Below are 12671 nucleotides of genomic sequence, written 5' to 3'. Positions count from 1 at the left end.
AGCTTGCAGCAACTTTTATATCTTGAAAACCTCTTCTTTTTTCCCAAAAATATAGGAGAAAACCAATTACTCTGTAGCAACATAGCGGCAGAAACACGAAACATAATTGAAAAATTTGATTATCCAAACCAAGTTTTGTAAGCTTTCCAATCAGATATGTTGCTAAAACAAAGGTTTTAAAGTTTATACTTTCAACCTTGTAACCAATTCAATCATGCATGTTACAATTACAACTTCATGACGAAATATTAACTTTTATTGGTGTTATTAAACGCAGTTAAAGGTTTCTGCAATTACGTAAACTTTATAGTATACGTAATAAAAGTGACCTAGCTTGAAAAAACTTTATTAAAAACAATTTTTAAAACTAGTAAACAGGTAGTTGTAAAGTTTTGTTATTATCATGTTTGTACATAGGTTTTCTAATATACAGAATAAGTTTAGGTTTTGCTAAGTTTTAACTCAATAACGTTTATGCGTAATAAATATATAAAATTGTAAACATTTTGTGTATCACTTTTGGAAATAGAATTCAACGAACTAAATTGTTTTTTAAACGCTAAAAAACTGAAAAAGACAGTATACATACAGTAGCCTAAAATAATAATTTGAAACAAAAAATAAATTATAATTTAATTTTTTGTTTACTTTTTTTATTTGTATACATAACAAATCTAATTACTTTAAATCGTTTATAAAACCTTGGAATTAACTCTTTTGCGCTAAAAACTTTTTATTTTTATAGCTGAATTTAAATATTGATTTTCAACGCTTAACAATTATTAAAATTAAAATAAAATTGTTTAGTTTGAACACAATTTATTTTGCTCATTTAGATCTAAACAATCATGATACTAAATTAAATTGTTATTATACTTTAAAACGGTTTTTTCGTAAAAAATTAAAACTCTAAATTCTTTTATATAGTTTCCTAAATGTTTTTTTCTAACTTAACAAAGTTCATTAACTTACCTAAGTTTTTTTTTTCTTAGACTTCTTATTTCTTTAAATGCACCAAAATATGTTCTACTAGTATATAGTACAGTAAACTGTAGAAGCCAATAATAAATTACACTTAAGATGAATTATAAAGCACTTAAAATTTAATAAGTTTACTTGAAGTGACAATAATAGCATTTTATTTATACTTTTTTTTCCATATTTCTCAAACACAATAACAAAAAATAACCTCAAAATTGTACTTGTCAAGCAATTAACTTGGACTAATACTTTGTTTACCAATGTTATTAAACTTGTTTCAAATTTAGTTTTTGTAAAATTGCATTAATTCACTTGTTTGAAAACTTAGTTTGATATTTATCTCTCAATAAGTTAGTGGTAATATATTACAAAACTTAGTTTAACTTGTTTATAGTAATAATCTATTACTTATATATACTTTTATTATGTTGTAAATTTAGAAAATTAAAATAAAAACTGATTGGTATAAGCACAGATTGCCTGAAACTTTTTTTTTAATGATATTTTGTCATGATGTATGTAAAGAAACAGTTCATTTCGTAAACTTTATTTCCTTCTAAATTTCAACCTGCTCATAATAAAAAGTTGTTTTAGTGAAAAAATTTCTGTTAAAAAACAATGAAATTAATGAAAGTTTACAAATAAAAAATTATAAACCAAATTATTGTCGTTTTTCTTTTTTTATACGCAACTTTTTTGATCATTGTTAATAAATTTAAATTGCTTTTTTAAGCATGGTAGCAAAAAAGACTAAAACAAAAAAATGATAAAAACCAATAACTCAAACCAAATTATGTATAAAATCAAGTATAGCTTCAAAACAAAGGCTTAAAAGTTCAAACGTAGTGAACTTTGTATTCAAATCATTCAAGCGAGCGAAACTTACAGCTTTATGACGAAATACAAGTAATTAAACATAATAAAGGGGTTATTAAGTTTACGCATTTTATACGTGCACAAATTAAAATACGTAATATGAATGACCGTTTTCCTTATGTTTGTAAAAGCATTGAAAACATAAAAAAGCAGTTAATAAACAAAAGAGTTCAACTTTACAATTATATGTTCATGTTTTCTTAGATTATACTTGAGTACATTTGAACATAAGCAAAAGTTTAATAATACGTGTTTGATAAATATTTTCAAAAAATCAACTTAACTAGGAGTTTTTTTTTCTAATCCATTTTTTTTATATAATAAGTTTCAACTATAAGGTAAAAAATTATTGACAGTATAAACAATATGTGCCTAAAAATTGTTTACGGATTAAAAGTTAGTTTTTACAACTAATTGTTTTTTTGTGTTTTATGACATACAGTCTGAACTTTACATAAGTTATTATGTTTAAAATCTTATTAATAAAAAGACTATTATTTGGTATTTAATGTGAATAGTTTTCTTTACAGCTTTATAGAAATAAATGTTTAATTAAGTCTTATATGTTATAGCTTTTTATTGTTGTTTTATATTATATATTAATTATTGAACATATTGTACATTTCCATTAACAACAAATTTTAAAAGTGAAGCTATTTTAGGTTACTTATAAAATTAAAACCTGTATTTTTTAAAGTTTCTAGCCTCAGTATACTTATGAATATTTATAACAGAATAGTTATTTAACTAATCGATTAATCTTACATTGCTTAAAAACTTTTTTTGATTAAAACTCTTGTAATATAACATAACTTATACTTTTCAGACTGGTTTAGCTTAGTTTTAAAGTCTATGAAAAAAAAATTAGTTATTTAAACTAAATTATAATAAAAGCACTCATAAAAAGATAGTCTAAAAATGTAACAGATGTAAAAATAATATCAGGTAAGAATTGAATAAAAAATAGAAATAAATTGTTTTTAACGCTTTAAAGAGCTATTTTAAACTATTCTGTGTAACTTTTTTTTTTTAATTCACAAAAGTATCTTCTACAAAAGTATCTATATAAAACAGTATCTCTACTTTTAATTATTGTCTATTAAACCTAATTAAAGTAAATTTAATTTAGTTCATGCTTATATATGAATAAACAATAAAGATAAGTATTATTGGAGACATCTAGCCAAAGTTTTAACTATATAATAACTTATATAAATACAAAAACAATATTGTTTTTTTAATTGTACGAATTAATTAATGTTCAGTAATATATAGGATATCTTTAAAGCATATATTCAAATATTCGTATGTTTTTCAATGAAATAAACTTGGCTTAAATAAACTTGGCTTAAACGTTTCTAAGCAACATCGTAATTAAATCATTCAAGCAAAAAAAAAATTACAAGTTTATGACGAAACATTAGCTTTGATTGTTAAAATCAAACGTAAAAAGGATTTTCTTTACAATAGATTAACGCATCCTTTAACACATGTGCTTAATAAAATACGTAACATATATGGCTTTTTTTCTAACTTATGTTTGTATTAAAAACAATAAAAAAACAGTTAAACTGTTATAAAGTTTAAGTTTTGTAACAGTTCTAACAGTAAGTAGATGTGTATGATTAGACAGTTTTACGGTACAAAGTTTTATTATATAAAGTTTTAAACATAATTTCGCTTATACTGCTATAAACGTGAATTTCGAAACATTTATCACATTATGTTAAGTTAAGAAATATCATTTAATTTATTAGTATAGTTTTTAACATTTATCCTTAAAAATAAAAATAGTATACGGCAGATGTAATATTTAAAACTCTAGTTTTTTGTATTTATTTTTCGTTATATTTTATGATTTTGTACATAACTAAAGTACAGTTGTTAAAGCCTTAGTGTGTAAATTTTATTACGACGAACTTAATTACATTTGTATTCTTATTTATTTATAATTAAAAATTAAAGTTTTTTTTTCTATGCTGTTTTTTTAGTACAACAATAACTTAAAACACTGTATAAAACAATAAACTTTTACCAAAAAATAGTTTATTTAGATAGTTTGAAAACAAAATTAGTTTTATTAAATCTAAACGTACTTTAGTGCTTTGAAAGTTGTACTTATTTTATTAATTTAATTAATTAAGCATTTTTAATAAAAGTTCTAAACAGATAAAACACTTTTATTTTTGTTATCACTATTAATTGAAATTAACTTCTATTATTAGTATACAATAGCAAATTGCACTATCAAAGAAGTTATAAAATACTCAAAATTAAATCTGAAAATTGGAAGAAAAAATGTTGTTGGTATATTTCTAAAATTAAATCATATTACACTAACAATATTTTAAAACCAATAAGTACTAAAAAATATTTAATAAATTTACCTAAACAATTAACTTGGTTTATTAGTAAGTTGTACTTATTTTATATATCCTAGTTTTTTATAAAAAGTTTTAAGACAATACTAGAGTTATTCTTTAAAATATCAGACAAAAAACTTATTTTACATTTTATTGAATTGTATTTCAATTATTTTAAATACAAATACTGTTATCGTAATAGTACTAGCTAAACTAACACAAATAAACTCCTTTTTAACTTTTTTAAAAAGTTATATATTTTTTTAGTTTAGTTTTTTTAAATTATTTTGTTAACTTTTTAAGTGTATTTTCAATGACAACAAGTTTCGTGTAGTTTGTAATTGTCAACATTGAATGAGCTAAATGTTTTATAAGCTAAGCGTTTAATTCTACAAAAAAATGCAATTCCAAATAATAAAAGTAAATCAAAAAAGTCAAAGTTTGTCATATAAGTTATAATTAGATTGGTGTGTCGAGAATACGGTTTTCGTCTGCAAAAAAAAAAATACATCAAATGGCTTTTTTTTAAGTTTTAAAAATTATTATAAAAGTTGAAAAGTACATTTAACATATTAAGTCTAGCCTACTTTATTTAAAGTACTAAAAACATTTGTCTTTATATGAACATAATCAGTTTTGTTCAAAACTATTTATATTATAGCCTTTTTTAAGTTACTACTAAAAATTTGTATTCACTTTTTATTAAATACACTGTGTAAGGTAATAAATTTTAAGTTCTGATAAATAAAAATTATTAGCTGAAACTTATATTTAAAAGTTTTTCAATAATCAATAGTTAGCAAAATAGCTATAATAGAGTTTTAATTTTTTTTTTTACTTTAAACTATTCATTGCAATTTTTACTTACTTCACTTAATTTACAAACATGTTTTATTTTAGAAACAGAATACTAAAACGTAACTCTATGAAAAAATTACATTCAAGGTTAATTTAAAACTAATTTAAGCATAATGTAGTTGAGTTCATTACGTCATTTGAAGCTTATTCGGGGAAGCAACCGGTAGCTATTTTAATACTTTTTAATTTAACTTTATTTAGAAGAAAAAAACCAATAGGGGTTTTTAAACACAGTTTTACTTTAGACTAAAAACATTCATCAATTGTTTTTATTATTTGTCTGTAGACAGCAGCCTTAAGTATATTAATAATTATTCTCTAAAATATAAGTATATTCATATTAATAAGTATATCAAATTGTTTTTTTATTTGGAGTTTATTACCACATTAATCTCTTGCCAAAAATATTACAATAGATTAAGCGTATGACGTAACAATGTATCCGGGTGATTTTTCGCTGACGTCACAAATTGAATATATTTGTCGTTAAATCGATAATTATATTGAATTGTATTCTAATTTAACTGAAAATTTTGTACGAGCTTTAAGTTGAAATTCTTTTAAATCTTAACTTTTAAATCTTGAGAAATAAACCGAATAATAAAATGAAAGTGATGAAATAAAAATCAAATGAAGTTGACCTAGTTTATGTGTTTACTTAAGAAAGTTTTATTCGTAATGTATTCAAAACTTTGTCTAATAAGATAAAAGTGAAAATACAGTCTAAGCCTGTAAAACCCTATACGAAAAACTAAACAAATTTCAAACAGTGATAAGGTTTTTTGCAGATATAAAAATACTAGTCGTGATTTTGTGTTAATGCAAGTTCATGTTAAGAAATTTCAGCCATTTAAGGTTAAAACAACCTCATAAATTATTTTTTATATAAAATATAGCTTTAACTATTTTAAATTCTATTCCAAACTGATACTTAAAAGAAGAGTTTGCCAACTCTTTAAAACTATTTAATTTGTTATTTGTCTTGGGTGCTGGAAAAATAAAAAGTGTTATAATTGTAGAACAGCAACAAAAAATTTGTAATCTAATCTAAATGAACTGATTATTTTGCAAACAAAATATGTGTAAGACATAAATGATTCTTTAAAAAATATGGAAAAAAGTATTTTAAAGTTATTAAGTGTAAGATAGTTAATAATATTAGTGAAAAAAAAAATTTAATCAAGTAGTTTTATAACATTATCATCAAGGTAGTTACACAGCCTACATCTTTATCGAATGTTTTATAGGTTTATAAGTCCAATGTTTTTTTATAAAAGATCCAGTTCAAAGTTTTATTTTTAAAAAGTATTTACATGTGTTTCTTTGACTTTTTATAAACTTATTTAATTTAAATAATATACATTAATTACATAAATAAATTATTAGTTTCAATATATTTTTTATCAAACAAAAATTTTACAAGATACTTGAAAAAATTAATAAAATACAAGTAAAACACGTAAAAAATTTTTAAATCCTTTAAACAATAGATCTAGATTATAAAAAGATAATATCAGAACCATTTTCATTTCATTAAGTTAATTTTTTCATTAAAAAAAAGTTAAAAAACAGGTTTATTATTTGTTTAAGCAAAAGTCATAAACTAAAAATCAAATCTAATCAGCGTTAGTATTTTTAAAAGTAGTTTTAAAGCTAAAAATAATTTTAGGTTTAAATATGGTGTTCTTTTCAAACTACTTTTTTAATTTTGTGAAAGTTTTATAATCTTAGTTGCTATAAAAGGGCAGTAAAAACCGGCAAAACTAATCTTAATTATTATATTTAAATTTCCACTTGTCAAAAGTGTATTATTTTTACTTTTATTTTTTATTATTTTTGATACTAAAAATATTAACATGGTTAAGTAATATAATAAAATGTTATTATTGAAATGGTAAACTTTTTATCTTTACTTAAAAAAATAGCAATAACATACAGTATATTATATTATTCACTTTTCTAAAAACTGTTTTGAAATTTTTCAGTCCGTCTAATTTTATGTGCTTTAGAGTTGCTAGTGATTGTATTTAAATTTATTTTACAATTATCTTTATAACAAAACCGACTAATTTAAATTTATATGTCATTACTTATTTAACTATCAAAAAACCAATTTTATTATTAGCTAAGGAAATTTTTTTTAATGTCTATGTAGCCTTATATATACTGTAACGTTTTTAAATAAGTTTAGTTAAGTAAACTTATACAGTATTTAAAACAATTAATTGAATCAAATTATTAGAAACAATAAAAAATGGTTGTAATTTATAAGATTGCTTTTTTATAAGCAATTTAAACTTTAAAAAAAACTAGATCTTCTTATATTTAGTAGTTTTAAAATAAAGTAACAGTTTTAACTTGAAAATTTTAATAAGTTTCAACAAAACTAAAATTTTAAACATCTAGTTGTTAGTCGTATCTTTAAAAAATTTTCTTATTATTAGCTTTAAGTACATGATTCCTTTTTATTAGTTTATTTTATTTTCAAATAATAAATTCCGGAAAGTAAAGAAGAAGCGCAGTGGGTTTCAGGTTAGGTAAAATTCCCTTTTTATATTGTTTACATAATTTTGATATTTATATCCATGTTTACAAACTTATATTCAAATTGTATCTTTACAGGGCCTAAATTGAAGATGACAATTTAATAATGTAGTTTATCAAACGACAAAAAAAAAACGCACAAAATTTTTGGTCCTAAGACGTGTTATACGATACAAAGAACCTTTCGATTATTGAGCCTTGCACGACGGATATCTTTTGTAATATATAATAATTGTTATATAACTGTAATTATTAAAATAAATTTTATTATATATTATATAAGAATATATAATTAATAATAAACTATATATAAATTATAAAAGTTATTATAATAAATAAAATATATAATAATTATTATATAACTGTAATTATTATACATTATAATAATATGCAAAATAAATTTAAAAAAATAAATTGATATATTAAACATTTAATTGCATCATTAGTTTTTAAAATATTGCATTTTAATGACTATTACATAACGAAAATTAAATATCTCAGTTTAATTTTTTTTATTAAAACTTTAGCGGCATGCAACATTAAAACGTAAAACTATATTAAAATATTGCAATTTATATTATACAGTTTAAATTTAATTTGCTTATAATATAATATTAATATATATAAAAGAAATATACGAATTAAAGTATCTTTAAAAAATATTTAATTGATCTTTTTTTTTTAATTATCAAAATTTTACCATTTTTATATAATGCGAATTGAATTTATAGTTTTAGAGAAATATATTAAAATTTTAGCTGCTTAATTCATTATTATAATAGATTAAATTAAAATATTTCACTTTATATTAAATTTACTTATAATACAATACTAATATATGTAAAAGAAATATACAAATTAAAGTAACTTTAAAAAATATCTAATTGATTTTTTTTTTAATTATTAAAATTTTACAATTTTTTTATGATGCGATTTAAATTTATATTTTTCGAGAAATATATAAAAACTTTAGCTGCATAATACATTATATATTTGATTGAATTGAAATATTTCAGTTCAAATTTAATTTACTTATAATATAATATTAATATATATAAAAGAAATATACAAATTAAAGTATCTATAAAACGTATTTAATTGAATTTTTTTTTAAGTTATTAAAATTTTACTATTTTTATGTAATGCGACTTAAATTTATAGTTTTAGAGAAATACATTAAAACTTTAGCTGCATAATACATTATATATTTGATTAAATTAAAATATTTCAGTTCAAATTTAATTTACTTATAATATAATGTTAATATGTATAAAAGATAAATATTAATTAAAATTTTACCTGGGGTACACCTTAATGAACAACTTACCATGAAAATAACAAATCAAAAATTAAAAACAACTTCCAATTAAAAACTCAGTACAACTTTTCTAATTTTATTAAGAAAACAAAGTTTTTCACGTTTGAACTTAATCAAACGAAATCATCAGTGGAAAAAGTTCTGTAGTTTCTTTTTAATATAAACATGCAAGAAGGCATTAGGCTAAACTATTCATATAAAATATAAACCGTTAACCTTTGTTACAATATACTTTAACAAACTATATTTTATTGAAGTATATTAAAGGGGATAACATATACAAAGTACAATTAATACTATCTAAAAAATAAAGCTTAAATTATGTTTTTTAAAATTAAGTTCATAAAAGTCTTCACATGATAAAGATTACTCGAATGAAACTTAAACAACATTATTTAATGTATGATTCAATCTGGTACATTTACGGTGAATAAAAGTACACATTGTTGGGTCTATTTTTAGTTTTAAGTCAATTTCTTTATAAGAAACTGTGTTAAATAGTACAAAAATTTTGAAAAGATTTTTTTAAGTTACTTTAAACGTGTTTTTTAATAAATCTTTTTTTGATGATGTCAAAAATTCATTTTTATATGATAGATATTTCGTGTCAAACCGAAATTTTGATACTAAAATTGTTAAAAGTTCCAGGTTTTTTGATATAAATTCCAGGTTTTTCCAAATTTTTTTGCCTAAATTGTCGAATTCTAGGTTTTTCCAGGTAAAGTGGCAACCCTGTATAAATATTTTTTAATTGCAATTTATCATAAAACATATGCTAAAATAGCTAGTCAACAAAATTAAAAAAATTGAATTAAATTTATATTTATTATGACAAGTCATTATTGATATTAAAAAATGTTTTCAAAATAACAATTTGACGTAAACTAATTTACGTTATTTGCTTATCAAATTTAAAATTCATGTTTAATATGCGTTGTATAATAATATTATATTGTTCGTTTCGTATTAACTTAAAGTGCAATATTGAGTTTTATTGCAATATGTTAATAGGAATACGATTATAAAACATTTGTAATTAAATATTTATTAGTTACATAAAATTGTATATTTATTTTGTATATAATTATAGTGTTATTAGTTTATTTTGTTTAAATTGCAACATTTTGTATAATTAATTAGATAAAAAAACTTAACTTTCGTTCTATTTAAAGTGAAAGAATTGAAATATGTTGTAAAAATTACGGGCATATTATTTTTTAATATAAGAACTTTGAATTGTATATTCTTTTACATGTTAATGTAATATAAAATATATTATACTAATATGTAAACTTTAACTTTAAATTTATGATTGGTATATAAATAATTTGAATATCAATGTCAAAATATATTATGTAACTGTAAATTCTCTTTTGAAAAAGTTTTGATATTGAAAAAGCGTTTTTCTCTGAAGATGGCCATAAGATAGGGGTGGGGAGAAGGCTAATTTCAGCTTGATATTGGTAAAAATCATTATTAATTCAGGAAATATTACCAATATTTTATATTTAATGTAACAAAATTGTTTTTAATACGCTAAAATCTAAATTAATAGTTTACTTTCCACATGTGATGATGTGACAAAACAGAGTGCTTGTATTCAAAAAATATTTTACACAAAAATAAGTTATGAACACAATGCAGCCTGAATTATCATGTAATAGTGTAAGGGTAATCTAACTAAAAATTCCTTAGGATTAATTTTATTTTTGTACTTACAAAATATAAATTTTTATACACTTTAATTATGATTGAAAATATATCAAATATAATTTCAGCTTGATATTAGTTCAACATCATTCTAGGCAATTACTAGTATTATAGTTTCTAATCAATATAATTAATTCTGGTTATGGTTAACTTTAGGTGAGCACCAATACAAAATTGAAAATATAATACATTCAATGTCTAATTGAACCATAATTTTTGACTAAAATAATGATACTTTGTTTCAAACAATTTATGTAAATACATAGAATGAAAACTAAAATAAAATATTATAGACTTAAATCTTTGACCAATTTTATTTAACAATATCATAATCAATATAAATTATGTATTGATATAATCATTTTATATTGTAAAAAATAAGCAATTAAATTTTTAAGTTTATTAGTTCATGATATATAAGTTTAATTTTATTCATGTATTTCTAAAAGATTAATTTTAATGACATCAAATGTATTATAACTTCAGCTTGATATTGGTGTTCATCTAAAGTTAACCATAACCTTAACTCTTCCTATGTATTTATATAGCTTGTTTAAAACAAAGTACCTTTTAATATTAAACATCTAAGTCTAAAATTTTTAATTTTTAGCTTGAAATTATGGTAAAAAAAGATATTGATTATTATTGAACTTCAGTTTAATATTGGTGCAACATAGTACTAGGCTAGGTAAATACTGGAACATTTCCTAAAAAATTGATCTTTAACAAAACACTTTGAAAATAGTTACTCTGACCTGCAACAATGTTACAAAAGTTTCTGTGAAAATTATTATTGATGTGTGGTCTGATGGCATAGGGGCCCTAATGACAACTTTAAAACTCTCTGAGTTGAACTGGAAAATTGAAACCTAGTGGCTGACACATATACAATAAAAAAATTTGTAGTATCTTGTCTATTCAAAGAATTAAAGTGATTTTCAACTAACATCAAAAAAAAAAAGTATTTAACATTTGGTTATGCTCTTCAGGTCATCACCAATATCAAACTGAAAATACTATCCATTTGATGTGTTATTTAACCATAGTTTTAGGCTAAAAAAACAATACTTTGTTTTAAACAAGCTATATAAATAAATAGAAAGAACTAGAGTAATATATTATAAACTAAAATATTCAATTAATTATATTTTACAGTATCATAATCAATATAAATTATTGAATTGATATAAATTAATTGTAATAATTAATTATAATAAATTGTAAAATAAAAGCAATTAAATACTTTAGTTTATTAGTTTTTGATATATAGATTAATTTTATTCATGTATTTACAAAAGATAAATTTTTATCCAAAAATTATGATTATATAAGACATCAAGTGTATTTTGGTTTCAGCTTGATATTGATAGTCTACATAAATTCTTATATTGAAATAATCATTTAATACTGTAAATTAAAAGCAATTAAACATTTAAGTTTTATTGGTTTAAGATTAATATGTTTAATTTTGTTTATTACTTTGCCTTAAATCATGCTTAGAAAACACATTGAATATAATACAATTTCAGATTGATATTGGTGAAACATCATTCTTGGTAATTACCAAACTGCAAATTAAAACCTAGTGGTTGACACATATACAAAAAATTATTTAATTGTATCCTATTTCGAATTTGAAACAATTTTGTGCATGCAAGTGATAATTTAGAACACTTACATATGACTTATAGTAATATTACTATAATATTAGTAATAGTAAACATCACCATAACAGATAAAAAATTAGTAAAAACTAAACACAATATTTAAAACTCTTGTGTATAGCTATTTGTTTCTTATTTCTGTTTTTTTGTTAATTTCTAATTATTTGAATTATGAGCACCTTTCTCTAGCTTGCATTTTTTCAACTGAAAGCGCAGTGTATTACTGACTAAAACTAAAAACAGACTGCGGGTACCCTTTAGTTGCCATAAATTCCTACTATGACCAACCGTATACATTTTTAAACAATGCATCCAATGATCGGACATTGTTTTTAGGTAAAAGTCATAATAGCTTTT

The sequence above is a fragment of the Thalia democratica genome, chromosome 3, assembly GCF_965202585.1.
Source record: "Thalia democratica chromosome 3, ktThaDemo2.hap1.1, whole genome shotgun sequence".
NCBI classification, from domain to species: Eukaryota; Metazoa; Chordata; class Thaliacea; order Salpida; family Salpidae; genus Thalia; species Thalia democratica.
The sequence above is the reverse complement of the archived record's forward strand: the minus strand, read 5'-3'. Positions refer to the sequence as shown.